This window comes from Phyllobates terribilis, unplaced genomic scaffold (assembly GCF_046119375.1).
Source record: "Phyllobates terribilis strain yellow unplaced genomic scaffold, ASM4611937v1 Scaffold_4__5_contigs__length_816908805, whole genome shotgun sequence".
In the NCBI taxonomy this organism is placed as follows: domain Eukaryota; kingdom Metazoa; phylum Chordata; class Amphibia; order Anura; family Dendrobatidae; genus Phyllobates; species Phyllobates terribilis.
Genome location: NW_027362764.1, coordinates 700,573,086 through 700,589,977, shown reverse-complemented (window position 1 = coordinate 700,589,977; position 16,892 = coordinate 700,573,086). Strand labels below are relative to the sequence as shown.

Sequence of the window (16,892 nt, the reverse complement as noted above, 5' to 3'; positions counted from 1 at the left end):
AACAATGGAGCAGTTACAGTGGTGGCCAAAAGTATTGGCACCCCTGCAATTCTGTCAGATAATAGTTTCTTCCAGAAAATGATTGCAATCACATATTCTTTGGTATTATCTTCATTTAATTTGCTTGCAAGGAAAAAACACAAAAGAGAATGAAGCAAAAATCAAATCATTGATCATTTCACACAAAACTCCAAAAATGGGCCAGACAAAAGTATTGGCACCCTCAGTCTAATACTTGGTTGCACAACCTTTAGCCAAAATAACTGCGAACAACCGCTTCCAGTAACCATCAATGAGTTTCTTACAATGCTCTGCTGGAATTGTAGACCATTCTTCTTTGGCAAACTGCTCCAGGTCCCTGATATTTGAAGGGAGCCTTCTCCAAACTGCCATTTTGAGATCTCTCCACAGGTGTTCTATGGGATTCAGGTCTGGACTCATTGCTGGCCACCTTAGAAGTCTCCAGTGCTTTCTCTCAAACCATTTTATAGTGCTTTTGGAAGTGTGTTTTGGGTCATTGTCCTGCTGGAAGACCCATGACCTCTGAGGGAGACCCAGCTTTCTCACACTGGGCCCTACATTATGCTGCAAAATTTGTTGGTAGTCTTCAGACTTCATAATGCCATGCACACGGTCAAGCAGTCCAGTGCCAGAAGCAGCAAAGCAACCCCAAAACATCAGGGAACCTCCGCCATGTTTGACTGTAGGGACCGTGTTCTTTTCTTTGAATGCCTCTTTTTTTTTCCTGTACACTCTATGTTGATGCTTTTTCCCAAAAAGCTCTACTTTTGTCTCATCTGACCAGAGAACATTCTTCCAAAACGTTTTAGGCTTTCTCAGGTAAGTTTTGGCAAACTCCAGCCTGGCTTTTTTTTGTCTCGGGGTAAGAAGTTGGGTCTTCCTGGGTATCCTACCATACAGTCCCTTTTCATTCAGACGCCAACGTATAGTACCCTCGGACTGCAAGGCAGCTTGAACTTGTTTGGATGTTAGTCGAGGTTCTTTATTCACCATTCGCACAATCTTGCGTTGAAATCTCTCGTCAATTTTTCTTTTCCGTCCACATCTAGGGAGGTTAGCCACAGTGCCATGGGCTTTAAACTTCTTGATGACACTGCGCACGGAAGACACAGGAACATTCAGGTCTTTGGAGATGGACTTGTAGCCTTGAGATTGCTCATGCTTCCTCACAATTAGGTTTCTCAAGTCCTCAGACAGTTCTTTGGTCTTCTTTCTTTTCTCCATGCTCAATGTGGTACACACAAGGACACAGGACAGAGGTTGAGTCAACTTTAATCCATGTTAACTGGCTGCAAGTGTGATTTAGTTATCGCCAACACCTGTTAGGTGCCACAGGTAAGTTACAGGTGCTGTTAATTACACGAATTAGAGAAGCATCACATGATTTTTCAAACAGTGCCAATACTTTTGTCCACCCCCTTTTTTAGGTTTGGTGTGGAATTATATCCAATTTGGCTTTAGGACAATTCTTTTTGTGTTTTTTCATTGAAGACAAATTAAATGAAGATAATAATACCAAAGAATTTGTGATTGCAATCATTTCCAGGAAGAAACTGAGTATTATCTGACAGAATTGCAGGGGTGCCAATACTTTTGGCCACCACTGTAAAAAACTCAACATGCTTATTCTTCGGGTTGCTTCCACTCTGAAGCTGCCCACTGAGTTTTCTTAGGCGAAGCCGCTTCAGAGAAATGCAGGCAACTTTGCCGTTATTCTTGCAGCACCTCCTCCGCTGGCGTCTTTCACTCTATACTGCTAAGTATAGAAAGCAGGTGGCTTCCAAACAGAAGCCACCTAAAGAATGAGTATGTCACTTCTTTTAACCGTTTCAAGGTTTCAGAACCCTGAAGCAGTTGAAAGAAGTGACATAAGACAGAACATGTGCACAGTGGTGTCGTTTTGACATTGCAGTGCAGTTTGTTCACTTTATGGGGTGCTTTCTAACTCTTTTTGTTGTATGCACATACCCTAATTTGTCCCAATTCGGACTTCTTCCTAATGGAGCTTGCCATTGATGCAGTTGAAAAGCAGCAAGTCGAAATTCAGGATTTTAGTTCTATAAATAAGACAATATATCCAAGGGAAAACCACCCCTGCTCCAAGTCCCATGAGCAATGAACTGAGGAACAAAGAATTAGGATCAAGAGTAGAAAATTGCACCTTGTCCCTCTTTGTATAAATTTCGTACTGGTTTATAAAACAGCACCCTCTGCTTCCCCCCACCCCTCTTGCTCCAAAACAACTGACACCCATGTGCACAGTGGCTCAAGGTTTCTGGTGCGGATTTGCAGCGCGGAAACGCTCCAGAAACGCATTGCACACCTTATCCCACGACTTCCTATGACATTCTGCAAGTTCTGTGCACATGGTCAGGATTTCTTCTGCGTTGATTTTACTCGCAGAAAAAATCCGGACATGACCAATTCTTGTGCGTTTCTGCATGTGCATTTGCCTATACAATGCATTGTAAAAACGCATGGCAAATACGCATGCAAAAACGCATCAAAAACGCATGTAAAAACCGCAAGTGTTTTTCTGCCAAGGAGATGCAGAAATGCTAAGGAAATTTCTGATTCATTTCTGCATCGTAGGCACTAAGCCTTATACCTGTAAAGCATTACACAGTTTACTATGGGTGGGCTTAGTCCACCAGAGTCTATTAGCATAGGCAGATTGCGCTTCCAATGCACACAGATAGATCATTCTTTGTGCATAGCTTTCCGCTGTTCTCAGCAGCGAAGATCCTGTTTAAGCAAGATTAAAAATAATTTCACCCAACGAACGAGCTTTTTTTTTGTTCGTTGGTTGATCGGCAACCTAAACTGACTTATAATTGGGAAAAGAGTATTCCTAGGAAGCGTTCATTCTTAATAATTGCATAGTGTAAATGCACCTTTTGAGTGGAGCTACCTGTAGTTAAAAGTTCCCTATCACAGTACATTAAAAGGGTTGTGGGGTTGCCTGTATAAAAATACCATCAGAATATTCTAAATAGGATGGGGGTCTCCCATTTAGGATGCTTATGTAAAAACTAGAGCAAAAAGTGGCTATATTTTGAAGAACCTTGAAGTTCATTCATTATATGTGCAATCTGTCGATTTCAATGAACTGTGTGCTTCACTTCCATGTGGTTGCGCATTGAATATTTGGTTGCTCAGATTACAGTTGATCCAGTACTGCAGCCAGCGCAGAGGCAGCTGTACTACACCCGATCAGGCTCGGTGAATTACCTGGTAGGCCCACCGTGTAGTAGTGGGCCCACAACCTTTCTACATAAGTAATAGCTGAAATAATACACTTGATTCACTATGTGAAGACAAACACAATCTCACCATTCATTTAATAAACTACCAAGTTTATTATTATATAGAAGCATAGGTAAATTAGTGAATGAGCAGTAGGCCCTAGAGTCAATATCACTGGTTGTCCCTCGGCACCCCAGTCCAACACAGCACCCAATGATATAGAATAGCCCACTCCCAATCATAGCTACCTACAGTGTGCACAGCGCAGAAATCAAATCATCTGACAAACACTAATTCAGCTCGGCTTTGTCAGTTCAACTGCTGCCTCTGCAGAGCGCAGTAGATTAGCTGACTTTGTCACCAGCTAGCTACTGCACTCTGCATAGTAAGTGGTGTAAATGGAATCAGTCAGTAAGATTTGCCCTAAGTAAGATACTTTTTTGTCGCTTTTTTAATGTTTTCTTGCTGTGAAATTCTTATTTTCATCATATGCAAATTAGCTTAGCAAGTTCATTGTTGGACGTATCAGTATTAGTGCACTTGCATTCCTGGCTCCTCTTGGACTCTCCCCGCCAGCGCCACAGAGACAACAGAGGTTGAGGCAAAGCTTATGTCTCCACGGTCAATCATGAGCGCGGGCGGCAAAGGGAGAGAGAAGCAAGAGCCGAGGACTGAAAATACATTGATATTGATTTGGCCACCAGAATACTTGGAAATGTTATACACTACCATAATCCGCAGTCCCCCTGCTTGCCTAGGGCAAATATTACTGACAGACACCCTTTAAACCACACAGGAGAGCGGGCTCAATAAGGTTGTGTTCATACATTGCTTTACCACTATCATGGGCACACAAAAAAAAAAAACGCGACGCAGCCTAGAGCTTGTTCACAAAAGACATTTTCCATGCATTTTTGCAGCAATTTTCCAAAAATGCTGTAAAATTGCTGCATTTTTGGAAAATCGCAGCAATAAAAGCGTGGATCTACAGTGGGGGAAATAAGTGTTTGATCCCTTGCTGTTTTTGCAAGTTTGCCCACTGACAAAGACAGTCTATAATTTTAAGGGTAGGCTAATTTTAACATTGAGAGATAGAATATCCCCCCCAAAAAAATCAAGAAAATCACATTGTATTAATTAGATAAATTTATTTGCATTTTGCAGTGAGAAATAAGTATTTGATCCCCTACAAACCATTATGAGTTCTGGCTCCTACAGACCAGTTAGACGCTCCTAATCAACTCGTTACCTGCATTAAAGACAGCTGTCTTACATAGCCACCTGTATAAAAGACTCCTGTCCACAGACTCAATTAATCAGTCAGACTATAACCTCTACAACATGGGCAAGACCAAAGAGCTTTCTAAGAATGTCAGGGATAAGATAATAGACCTGTAAAAAGCTGGAATGGGCTACAAAACCATAAGTAAGACGCTGGGTGAGAAGGAGACAACTGTTGGTGCAATAGTAAGAAAATGAAAGAAATACAAAATGACTGTCAATCGACATCGATCTGGGGCACCATGCAAAATCTCACATCGTGGGGTATCCTTCATCATGAGGAAGGTGAGAGATCAGCCTGAAATTACACAGGGGGGAACTTGTTAATGATCTCAAGGCAGCTGGGACCACAGTCACCAAGAAAACCATTGGTAACACATTACGCCTTAAAGGTTTAAAATCCTGCAGTGCCCGCAAGGTCTCCCTGCTCAAGAAGGCACATGTGCAGGCCCGTCTGAAGTTTGCCAATGAACACCTGGATGATTCTGTGAGTTATTGGAAGAAGGTGCAGTGGTCAGATGAGATAAAAATTGAGCTCTTTGGCATTAACTCAACTCGGCGTATTTGGAGGAAGAAGAAGGATGAGTACAACCCTAAGACCATCGTCCCAACTGTGAAGCATGGTGGGGGAAACATTATACTTTGGGGGTGCTTTTCTGCAAAGGGGACATGACGACTGCACGGTACTGAAGGGAAGATGGATGGGGTCATGTATCGTGAGATTTTGGCCAACAACCTCCTTCCCTCAGTAACAGAATTGAAGATGGGTTGTGGCTGGGTCTTCCAGCAAGACAATGACCCAAAACATACAGCCAAGGCAACAAAGGAGAGTCTCAAAAAGAAGCACAGTAAGGTCATAGAGTGGCCTAGCCAGTCTCCAGACCTTAATCCCATAGAAAACTTATGGAGGGAGTTGAAGCTCTGAGTTGCCAAGCGACAGCCTCAAAATCTTAGTGATTTAGAAATGATCTGCAAAGAGGAGTGGACCAAAATTCCTCCTGACATGTGCACAAACCTCATCATCAACTACAAAAATGTCTGACTGCTGTGCTTGCCAACAAGGGTTTTGCCACCAAGTATTAAGTGTTGTTTGCCAGAGGGAGGAAATACTTATTTCTCACTGCAAAATGCAAAAAAAATTATCTAATTTATATAATGTGAATTTCTTGATTTTTTTCTGGATATTCTATCTCTCAATGCTAAAATTAACCTACCCTTAAAATTATAGACTGTTCATGTCTTTATCAGTGGGCAAACTTACAAATACACCAAGGGATCAAATAATTATTTCCTCCACTGTATATCAGAATTCTTTTCTTAAGCTACACTTCCAAGTAGCGCAAAATGCAGTGGATTTTCCACTGCGTATTTGCTTGTGTAAAATCTGCATTTCATAGTGCCAGAATAGTGCATTTAAGAAATCCCATGCACATGCCAGGAAAAATGTACCTAACGTAAATTGACAAAAGCTGCGAGTTCAAAATCCGTAGAATGTCAATTTATGCTGAGGATGGAGGTGTGAATTTCACTCCTTGCAAAATTGCAAAGCAAATGCATTATATGGGAACGTAGCCAAATAATATTAAGGCCTCATTCAGACGTCCGATTCTTGCGTACGAGTGCTATATGGGGTTTTCATGGACAGCACTCGTAACTGTGATAGTCTATGGAGCCATTCACATGTCAGTGATTATGCGTGGACTTTGCAATCTGCAGAAAATTGTGTAGATGTCAGTTTTAGATCCAAGTCCATGAAAAAAATCGTACCACACTCGGATGACATCTGATTGCGGTCCGGTTTTCACGATTTTCCGATTTTTTTTTTTCTCTACGTAAAAGAAAAAAACTGATGACACTCAGACCACACACTGTGATACTCGTACGTGGAATAAGCAGATGTCTAAATGAGGCCTAAAAGAGTATTTGAAGAGGATTTTTAAATAGATCTTTCTCAAAATCCAGGTAAGATAACCTCTTTGTGAATTTAGTCTAACAGCATTTTCTTCATTGTTGTTTTTTTTTTCATGTGTTGTTTTGTTCTTTTTTCCTAAAAGCAGCATGTCAGTTTTTAGAATATGTTCACACAATGTAATTGTCATGTTTTTGTTGCGATTTTTGAAAATCATGGCAAAAAAATGCAACGCGAAAGCATGGTGTGAACACATTATAAGTGTTCAATATGCAGAGCATATCACTACACACTGCAGAATTGTAGGTGATCAAATGATCGCAGATTCAAGTCCCCTTAGGGAACTAACTGAAAATGTAAAAAGCATTAAAAATATTATTAAAACAGATAAAAAAAAATTAAAGCTTAAATCACGTTCTGTCTCCATATCATAGGAAGAGGTGCTGCCAACAAAGCTGATTTAATGTCTTGCATTATCTATGAAATCAGCAGACAAACAATGTTATGCTCAGTCATTGGCTGATCGGAGGCATGTGGACATGGATCAATGATGGAGAACGTTCTTATAAACACTTGTATGCTGATTATCAGTCCATCAGTGTTTAGGGTATGTGCACACCTCGACTTTTCCAGGGGGTTTCGCTTCAAAACTCTCCGGAAAAAGCGCTAACTAAATGAATATATAGATTTCTATATAAAATTGACTTGATGTTCATATGTTCAGACATTTGAGCGTCTTTAAACCACTTCAAAGATGCCAAGCGGTTAAAGGAAGTGACCTGACCGTTCTCCAGGCGTTTTTTTTTCTATGAAGATGTTACGTACTTTTACAATACAAGTCAATGGGAAGGTTCAAAAGACGACCAAGTGTCTTTTTGATAATTTTTCTTGAAAAACCGTAGCAGATTCTTAATTGTTGAATGGAGTTAAGAAAATGTCCAGGAAATGTCAGTAAAAAAAAAAAAAAAACTGGAAAAATGCTAAAAAAAAAACCTGCTAGTGGCCAAAAACATCGAAAAAGTGCTGTGGAAACGGCAAGGAAAAAAAAAAGCCAAAAGACAGTTTAGGAAGAAAAAAAACTACTTTTCTTGAGGAGTCTTACTCTTGAAAACCTGGCAGGTTTGTTTGCTTGGAAATGACATTGTGTACACATACCCGTACTGAATACATGTATGATAAAGGGTACATTCAGACGAGCGTATAATACGGACATGTGCTGTCAGAGTAAAAATCGGACACCAATGTAATTCTATAGGGCTGCTAAAAAAATTTTCACATGGAAAGAGAGTCTGTGTGAAAAAATCACATTGTGCACTATTGTGTTCTGAAGCTCTGACTATATTTGCCCATTCAAATGTAAGAAAAAAAATCAGATCTGATAAGGAACATCTATTTTGCTTCTGATTTTTACGGATACATTGCCATTGTTAGTTTAGGAGACTGTATTTGATCGTGTACATTTTAACCTGATGATGCATAAAGATGAATGATAATATGGATAAAAATCAGACAATTTTTCATACGCTTGTCTGACCCAGGCCACTTCTGGGGGATTTAGATATTATCTCTAACATCACAATATTAAGTATAACTAGAATGGGTGATCTCCTTTCCATACTTCTAATAATGAATCTAACTTTCCAAGTTAAACATTTACAACAATTCTGTGGGAAAAAAAATCCTCGCTAAACAAGATTTGTCTGTACACAGGAGTGGTGTCATGTTAGCCTTGGGCAGATCATTAAACATTTACAAAAGTTCTATTGAATCAGATTAACCCGCAGTATCAGGGTGACTAGGTTATGGCTAAGATGAAATCGAGAGATAAGCTTTTGACCCATTTTGGCTTCTGTTTATAATGGAAACCACGACGCAGTGTCGGATCACACACTGGGTGCATCCAAGTGTCTCTATATTCTGAAGGAGTCGTCTTCTCCACAGCTGACCAACTTCCATGTCCATCAATAATATGGCCAACCTCTTTAAAGGCTTTGTCCACTACTCGGACAACTTCTTTTTAAATATTTTTATTTGACACTTCGGAATAAAGTAACAGACACTCACCTCCTGCACGGCACTGTTCTAGCGATGTCGGGGCGGGTCTTCGGGTGCTCGCGTAAGATTTTTATGCAATGTGAGTTCTGGAAACTAACCAGCGGCCGCTATTAGGCTGCTTCACTCACACTTCATCAGAGCGAAGGCGTGGATGCTGGTTGGCATAAAAATGTTACACGAGCACCCATATATTTATGCACCAACATCGCTGGAGTGGCGCCGAATCACTGGCTAATACAATATTGAAGACTAGGTTATCCAAGAAGTGGAAAAACCCTTTAAACATCTAAAAGCTGGCATGATAAGCTTTTTCTGTAACGAAATTTACTTCTCAAGTGCAAATCATTAAATCCAATGAAAGAAACCATCTTACAAAAGCGGAGCAAATTCACATGGCAAGAGAGAAGGCATGTTACAAGCCATCATCAATTTACTAATTTTCTTTACTAACGAAAAGACTCGTCAAACACTTAAACAAATCATTTGTAATCCAGGAGATTATCCTTTGTTTCCTGGGTTGCAGTCTAGACTGAAACCTAAAACCGACAACTACTACATGACCCAAAGCACGGCAACAATTACTAAACCTATGCACTGTAATAATTCGCGCAGCACGCATCGCTTCTACTCCAAAAATTGTATCAGCCACCAAACTACAGGCTATGCTAAATTTACATCATGAATATAGTGAGATGATGGGGTACAGACTGAAAAAATCTATAAGTGTCTACACTGTGCAAAGATTGGCATTTTGCAATACACCTGGACTAGAAATTTGGAAAATGGCAGCCGTGGGGGCCTTCAGCAGGCTCCCAGAAGCCATGATAGCCCATCAGCTTCCCGCAATCTCGTTGCGTAGAGCCATCAAGAGTTTTGAGCTTGCGCATCTTCGACCGCTCTATTTAAGTGACACCTAAATGGTTAACAGACGCAAATAAAGCTCAGCTCTGGCCATCGCTGTTAGAGACTGATAACAGCTATGGATGGATATGTATGCTGAGCCAAAGGAATCAATAGGTTTCTTTGCTGGCCTAAAGACGTAATGAAGATTGTGAGCCCCAATGGGGGCAGTGATGACAATGTCTGTAAAGCGCTGCGGAATTAATGGCGCTATATAAGTGACCTTAATAAAAAAATGTATAAATAGGCCATTTAATTATATGAAAGTGAAGGGATTTCAAATCAGTCAACCAGAGAATCCTATTGCGCTTCCTATACTAATGCAAAGCAGTAGCCCGATAAAAAATGTTATTTCTGCTAAAATCCTTCAAAAACAGACAGACTGCCAACTCACTGAGGGATCAAATCATAACTGCCTTCTGAAGTCTATGGAGAAGGAGGGGGGAAAAACAATCAAAAAGACACACTGACAGATCAAGTTGCATCTTTCTATCACATACCTAAAAGCTGGAATCACAGCTACACTAATCAGTACTGTGTATGATGTCCGTTATGCTGCTACATAAAGGCAGAATAGCAGGAATCCCTCACGTCTGTGTGTACTGTGTACGTGAGACATCATAGCAGCTAGTCTCCACAACTGAAAATGAGAGGGAGGGGAAAACTGGTTATAAATGCAGAATAGGTCATATAATGGCATACAAATAGTTATTTTTCATTACCACAAATGACAGCGTATTTTGAAAAGTCGCCTGCAACGACAGGTACACTTTGAATGAACGAGTCTACATATAGATCCCACAGTAAAAATGGCTTGAAATGTGCTGTAAAACATGGAATTAACCCCTTACCGACATCCACCGTAAATGTACAGTGCAAGTCGGTAGCGGGTGTATAGAGCGGGCTCACCCTAGCCAGACCCTGCCTTTAACAGCTGCGGGTGGAAAAGACCTCTGCCCGCGACTATTAACCTGCTAAAAATACTGCTGTCTATCTGTGACAGTAGCATTAACAGTGACCCACTTTAGGGGCACAGAATTCTATATAGGTCACTATAACAGTTGGGGGTCTTGAAGACCCCTGTGCTTGTCATTATAGAGGTCCTTTGAAACTAAACCTGTGGCCGGGCTTCGAAGGAGACTGTGATTTTTTCTATACTGTGGTATTGTTGTGTAAGCAATCAAACGATCACAGGGTCAAGTCCCCAAAGGGGACTAATAAATACAGTAAACTGTAAAAATAAAAGTTTTGAAAAATAAAAAAGAAAACATAAAATTATGAATCGCCCACCTTTTTCCCCATTAAAACTAAAGATAATTTTTAAAAAAATACACACATGTGGTAGCGCCGCATCCATAAAAGTCTGATCTATCAAAGTACAACAATAATTAACCAGGATCGGTAAATGCTGTAAACCGAAAAAAATTCAAACCGCCAAAATTGTGGATTTTTGGTTGCTGCAACACCATAAAAAATGTTGTAGGAAGCAATCAAAATGTCATATCAGCATCATAAAGGAGTCTTTGTCATTGCCTATACTTCCTTAGTGCCATAGCGTGCCCAGTGCCACTAATATTACTTAGTCATTGTGTCTAAATAAAGGCACCTGCATATAACACACTGTTTGTGTTCGCAACTGAAGGTAATTGCATCAGCTTGAAATAAATAGCACTAAATGTACATGAAGCATTGTGTCTGCCACATAACAAGTGTGTATGCAATTAGCTTAATAACTAGTACCAGGGGATTGGTGCCTCAAGCAGTACAGAGGGGGTATAATTAACATGATGGCTTCTCTATGTTTAAAACGCAGAATATAATGGAGAATAAAGACGGTATAATGTGTCACACCTAAAGAGAACCTGTCACCTCTCCTGAAACGTCTGGTTAGTAAATGATTGTGTTCCGCACAAAATTCGTTCATTAGAAATCTGCATTATGCGGTTATTCCTCCTGGAAGTAAATGAATACACTGACAACTGGGTGTTACCATTCCCTTGTCAATAGGGCATTTCCCTACACAGTCTGACCCTGTCCAATCACTTTACACAGACTGATACATGTTTACAAACTTGCTGTTTGCAATAAACTAATCAAACAAGAATAATGTAAATAGCTCAACAAAACTAATATAACAAGAGGTTTCCCTAAATTTAACACAAAATTATATTTTTATTGACTATTGTAGTCGCAGAACTATTCAGCCTCTTGACTATTGTAGTCGCAGAACTGTTCAGCCTCTTCATGACAAGCGTCATTAGTACTTAGTAGAGCCCCTTTGGCTGTTATGACCTGCTGCAGACATGATACATAGCTAGACACCAGTTTCCTGTAGCATTCCTGGGGAATCTTAGCCCATTTCTCATGAGAAATGGCCTTCAGGTCTCTATTATTCTTGGGTTGTCCAAAGTATGGTCCAAAAAATGAAAAGAACAGCTCACTGCCATGAAGAAATAAAGAAAAGGATTCAAAAAGATAATAAAGGCATTGAATGTTTATAGAGATACAATTGGAAACATAGTTCTCATGGGCACGCTGGCTACACTACCTGAATGTGGCAGAAAGAGGAGGCAGTCACCGGCCTCCAGTAGATTCCTGAGGAGAAAGATTGTCAAAAATACTTGAGTTTTGAGAAAGAAAACAGGAAGTTTTCAGTCCTATTAATCAGCAGTATGTCCTGGGGAGGAAGAATAAAGAATGCACTGAAAAGAACACCCTACTGTGAAGCATGTTGTGAGGAGCTGCCCACTTACTAAAGACTATGATACTTTTCCAGCAACAGACCACCATTTTTGTCAATATTATTATTGTGTTTTATTAGTGATTTACTTGTTATGTTTTATATAGTTCTGCTAACTTGTCAGTATGTGCACTAGATTCACTTGTAAAATGTCCAGCATTCCACTAATCTGTATCTCAGGATATCTGTATCTCAGGAGTATCCAACCATTGTTCCAACAGCCAATAATCTCATTATGTGTGTGTAGATTGTAGACACAGTGGAGCCGTCACCACAGGGGGTCTTACATGCAGTCTCAGATGAAGGCTTCTAGAATATCCTTCATTGTTTAGGGAACAGTGAATGTTTAAGGGGGAGGGTGTGATCACTTCTGACCTGGGAGGGGACTGATCCCAGTGGAAGAAAGGAGAGACATGTTTTAGAAAGAGTTGGGTGGAAGGATTGAAGGAAGAGGATGGAGACCGTGGACTTGGAAGGATGGGTGGATAAACATGTTACCATTATGAATTATGTCGGTTGGATTTAAACTTTCTTAAAAGAACGGTTGCTACTGGATAGAGGATCATGGACTGTGGCTACAGACTATGCTGGCTGAAGATACGAAATCTGTGGGCCAACCAAAAGTTGGGAGACAGTGAGTATGGCCTTATACAAAGCCATTGGAACTTCTGAACCCAGATTGGGAACTTAAGGACTGAGAGAACTATATTTTGGCCATTTACCTGGAATTGCTTTATTACCATGGCTGTGATCAATAAAATATTGCTGCATCGTTAACCTGACTAGGTGATTACTTACAACCCACAACCTCAGATCTTTATACATGTCGATGGCTCAGTGATGCCCACAGTGAAGCATGGCAGTGACTCAGTGATGTTTGCAGTGAAGCATAGCAGTGGCTTGGTGATGTCTACAGTGAGGTATGACAGTGGCCTGGTGATGCCTACAATGAAGCATGTCAGTGGCTTTGTGATGTTTACATTGAAGCATAGTGGTGGCTCGGTGATGACTACAGTGAAGCATAGCAGTAGCTCGGTGATGTCTAAAGTGAAGTATGATGGTGGCTTGATGATGCCTACAATGACAATGAAGCATGGCAGTGGCTTTGTGATGCTTACAGTGCAGCAAAGTGGTGGCTTGGTGATGCCTACAGTGAAGGATAGTGATGGCTTGGTGATGTCTGCAGTGAAGCATGGCGGTGGCTTAGTGATGCCTGCAGTGAAGCCTGGCGGTGGCTTGGTGATGTCTACAGTGAAGCAAAGCGGTGGCTTGGTGATGTCTACAATGAAGGATAGCGGTTGATTGGTGATGTCTACAGTGAAGCACAGCAGTGACTCGGCAATGTCTACAGTGAAGCATGGCTGTGCCCCAGTGATGTCTACAGTGAAGCATGGCCGTGCCCCAGTAATGTCTACAGTGAAGAATGGCTGTGCTCCAGTGATGTCTACTGTGAAGCATGGCCGCGCTCCGGTGATGTCTACAGTGAAGCATGGCTGTGCTCCGGTGATGTCTACAGTGAAGCATGTCAGTGGCTTGGTGATGTTTACGGTGAAGCATGGTGGTGGTTCGGTGAGGTCTACAATGAAGCATGACGGTGGCTTAGCGATTATCTGTGAATGGTTTGCTTTTTTGCGCATTAGAAACTAGCAGTGTAAGGAGGGCAAGATCGATTCGATCAAGTATCAGGGAATCCTAGGAAAAAAACATGCCTTCTGAGAGGGAGGTGAAGTTTGGGAATCATAGGACCCTCCAAGAGCACAATTTTCCTAAGTAAGGAACATTGTCCTGTTGGACAATGGACCAAGGCTTGGTTTCAGAAGTAGTCATGGAGTGGCTGTCAATGTCACAGTTACTTGACTTGAACCCCGTACAAAATGTTTGGAGGGATATGAAAAAAGCAGCTGCAGTATGCAAACCTAAACATACTAGTGAATTGGAGCACATTGCAAAGTCGCATTTTGTGAATTTGGAGAAACCATTTATTATATTAGTTGTGTTGAACTATTTACATTGTTCTTGTTTCACTGGTTTACTGCAAACAGTCTAATAAACTTAACTTGTAACTGTAGTGGGCATTTAACAAATAATTGCCTCAGCATTTGACCAAACAAAATGCATTCTGCTTAGGCTTCTCCGCAAATTTATGTAAATTCCGTTTTTTGCAGCACACTTGGACTTTTGCACCTCTAAAATGGCTTGTAACCTTGTGACTTATAATATACTAGATGGACGCCCGATGTCGCATCGGGAGGGCGGTAATGTCACGATGGGGGCAGGCTTTGCAGCGTTGAGAATCTCTCCCCCCCATGTGCTCACCCACCTATCCACTCTCTCTTCCCCCATGTGCTGACTTCTCCCGTCTGTGCTCTCTTCTTTGACCTGTCTACCCCATGTGCTATCCCCCTTGTCTGCTGTCTCCTTCCTGTGCGGTGTTCTCCCCTCATGTGCTGCCCCGTTTGGGCTCTCTCCCCCCTGTGCTCTGTCTCTCTCTCCCATCTGCTGTCTTCTCCTCTCATGTGATCTCTTCTTTGACCTGTCTACCCCATGTGCTATCTGCCTTGTCTGCTGTCTCTCTCCTTCCTGTGCTGTGTTCTCCCCTCATGTGCTGTCCCGTTTGAGCTCTCTCACCCCTGAGCGCTTTCTCTCTCCCCCATCTGCTGTCTTCTCCTCTCATGTGATCTCTTCTTTGACCTGTGTGCCCCATGTGCTCTCCCCCTTGTCTGCTCTCTCTCCACCCCTGTACTGTCTTTTTCCCTCATGTGTTCTTTCGTTTGAGCTGTCTCTCCGCGCAGTAAATCAGACCGCTGCCATCTTTATGCAGGCAGATAGCGGCGGTCACATTAAAACTGCGTATGCGCTCCTCCTGTACAAAGATGGCGGCGGTCAGTGAATCATTTGGCTGATACCGGCGGCGGCGTGTGCGGCATGTTCGCGACGGTGTTCCGCTGGTGGTAGCGCGCAAGAGGCTGCGTACGGCGTATACAGTGTGTGTGTGTTGCGTACGGCGTATACAGTGTGTGTGTGTATGGCGTATACAGTGCGTGTGTGTTGCGTACGGCGCATACAGTGTGTGGTGTGTATGGCGTATACAGTATGTGTGTGGTGATCGCAGTTAGACATAGATTTTAAACACAACATTTTGGCTAAGTAAGGGGGTACGAAGATCAGTATTAGAAAAAGTAATCTACGCTAAGCTAAGCTTTTCCATGAAATGAAAAGAAACAAGTGATCCTTTGTGAAAAAAACAACAACTCATTAGGACATGTGTAATCTCATAATTGTACATGATTGTACCGTGACTGTATCATGCGAAACTTGCATGGAAACTGTTCAAAAATGTTGCGAAAGTGGAAAATGTTGATCTCCAATCTCAAAAAAATTCAGGGTGAAATCCTGTCAGTGTAAACATACCCTTAGTGGCCACATGACCAGGTCACTGTACAAGTATAAGTAGGGAAGAAGGCCATGTAGCTAGAGATTTAGTGTTTACATGTATACACAGCAACATGTAGGACATGGAACATAAAGGAAGCAGAATTTTTAATGCTTGGAGAATCAACATTCTGGAAAAAAAAAATACAACAAAATAAATAACAATAAAGTGATAATAATCGTCACTGCTTCAGGTATGTGTTCTAGGTGGCCATATTACTCATTACTGATCATCATCCCCAGAAAGAGAAGATAGATAGCGCTAAAGCCGTGTTCACATCTACATTTGCATTTCTGTTTATCGCATTATCTGTTTTCAGTTGCTCCACGTCAACAGAGCAGCTCTTATTCCTCCACACTGCTCTGTCAATGGGCGTGACTGCCGACATCATGCTGACTGACAGCTGGCTCCCGCAATTATGCAGCTGGCGGTCAATCAGCATGATGTCGGCGGTTACACCCCATCAACAGAGCAGAGCGGAAAAGAAGCAGCTGCTCTGTCGACGTGACCTGAGCAGAATCTGCTGAATCGCTGACAGGAGCGGTCTGTGACCTTCTGCGGCGGCAGAGATCAGCGCTGGCCCCAGGCACAACAGGCAGGTAGGTAGGTAGCAACTAGCTGCCTAATACAGTTATATGAAAAAGTTTGGGCACCCCTATTAATCTTAAGCTTAATGTTTTATAAAAATTGGTGTTTTCACAACAGCTATTTCAGTTTGATATATGTAATTATTGTTGGACACAGTAATGTTTCTGCCTTGAAATGAGGTTTATTGTACTAACAGAAAATGTGCAATCTGCATTCAAACAAAATTTGACAGGTGCATAAGTATGGGCACCCTTATCATTTTCTTGTTTTAAATACTCCTACCTACTTTTTACTGACTTACTAAAGCACTTTTTTTGGTTTTGTAACCTCATTGAGCTTTGAACTTCATAGCCAGGTGTAGGCAATCATGAGAAAAGCTACTTAAAGTGGCCACTTGCAAGTTGTTCTCCTGTTTGAATCTCCTCTGAAGAGTGGCATCATGGGCTCCTCAAAACAACTGTCAAATGATCTGAAAACAAAGATTATTCAACATAGTTGTTCAGGGGAAGAATACAAAAAGCTGTCTCAGAGATTTAACCTGTCAGTTTCCACTGTGAGGAACATAGCAAGGAAATGGAAGGACACAGGGACAGTTCTTGTTAAGGCCAGAAGTGGCAGGTCAAGAAAAACATCAGAAAGGCAGAGAAGAAGAATGGTGAGATCAGTCAAGGACAATCCTCAGACCACCTCCAGAGAGCTGCAGCATCAACTTGCTGCAG

General features: G+C 41.6%; 1 protein-coding gene across 2 annotated transcripts in view; it reads right to left on the bottom strand.

The window, feature by feature from the left end:
• Nucleotides 1–16,892, bottom strand: part of ERICH5 (glutamate rich 5) — a 50,444-nt gene that overhangs the window by 13,616 nt on the left and 19,936 nt on the right. The gene's annotated exons all lie outside the window — the stretch shown is intronic.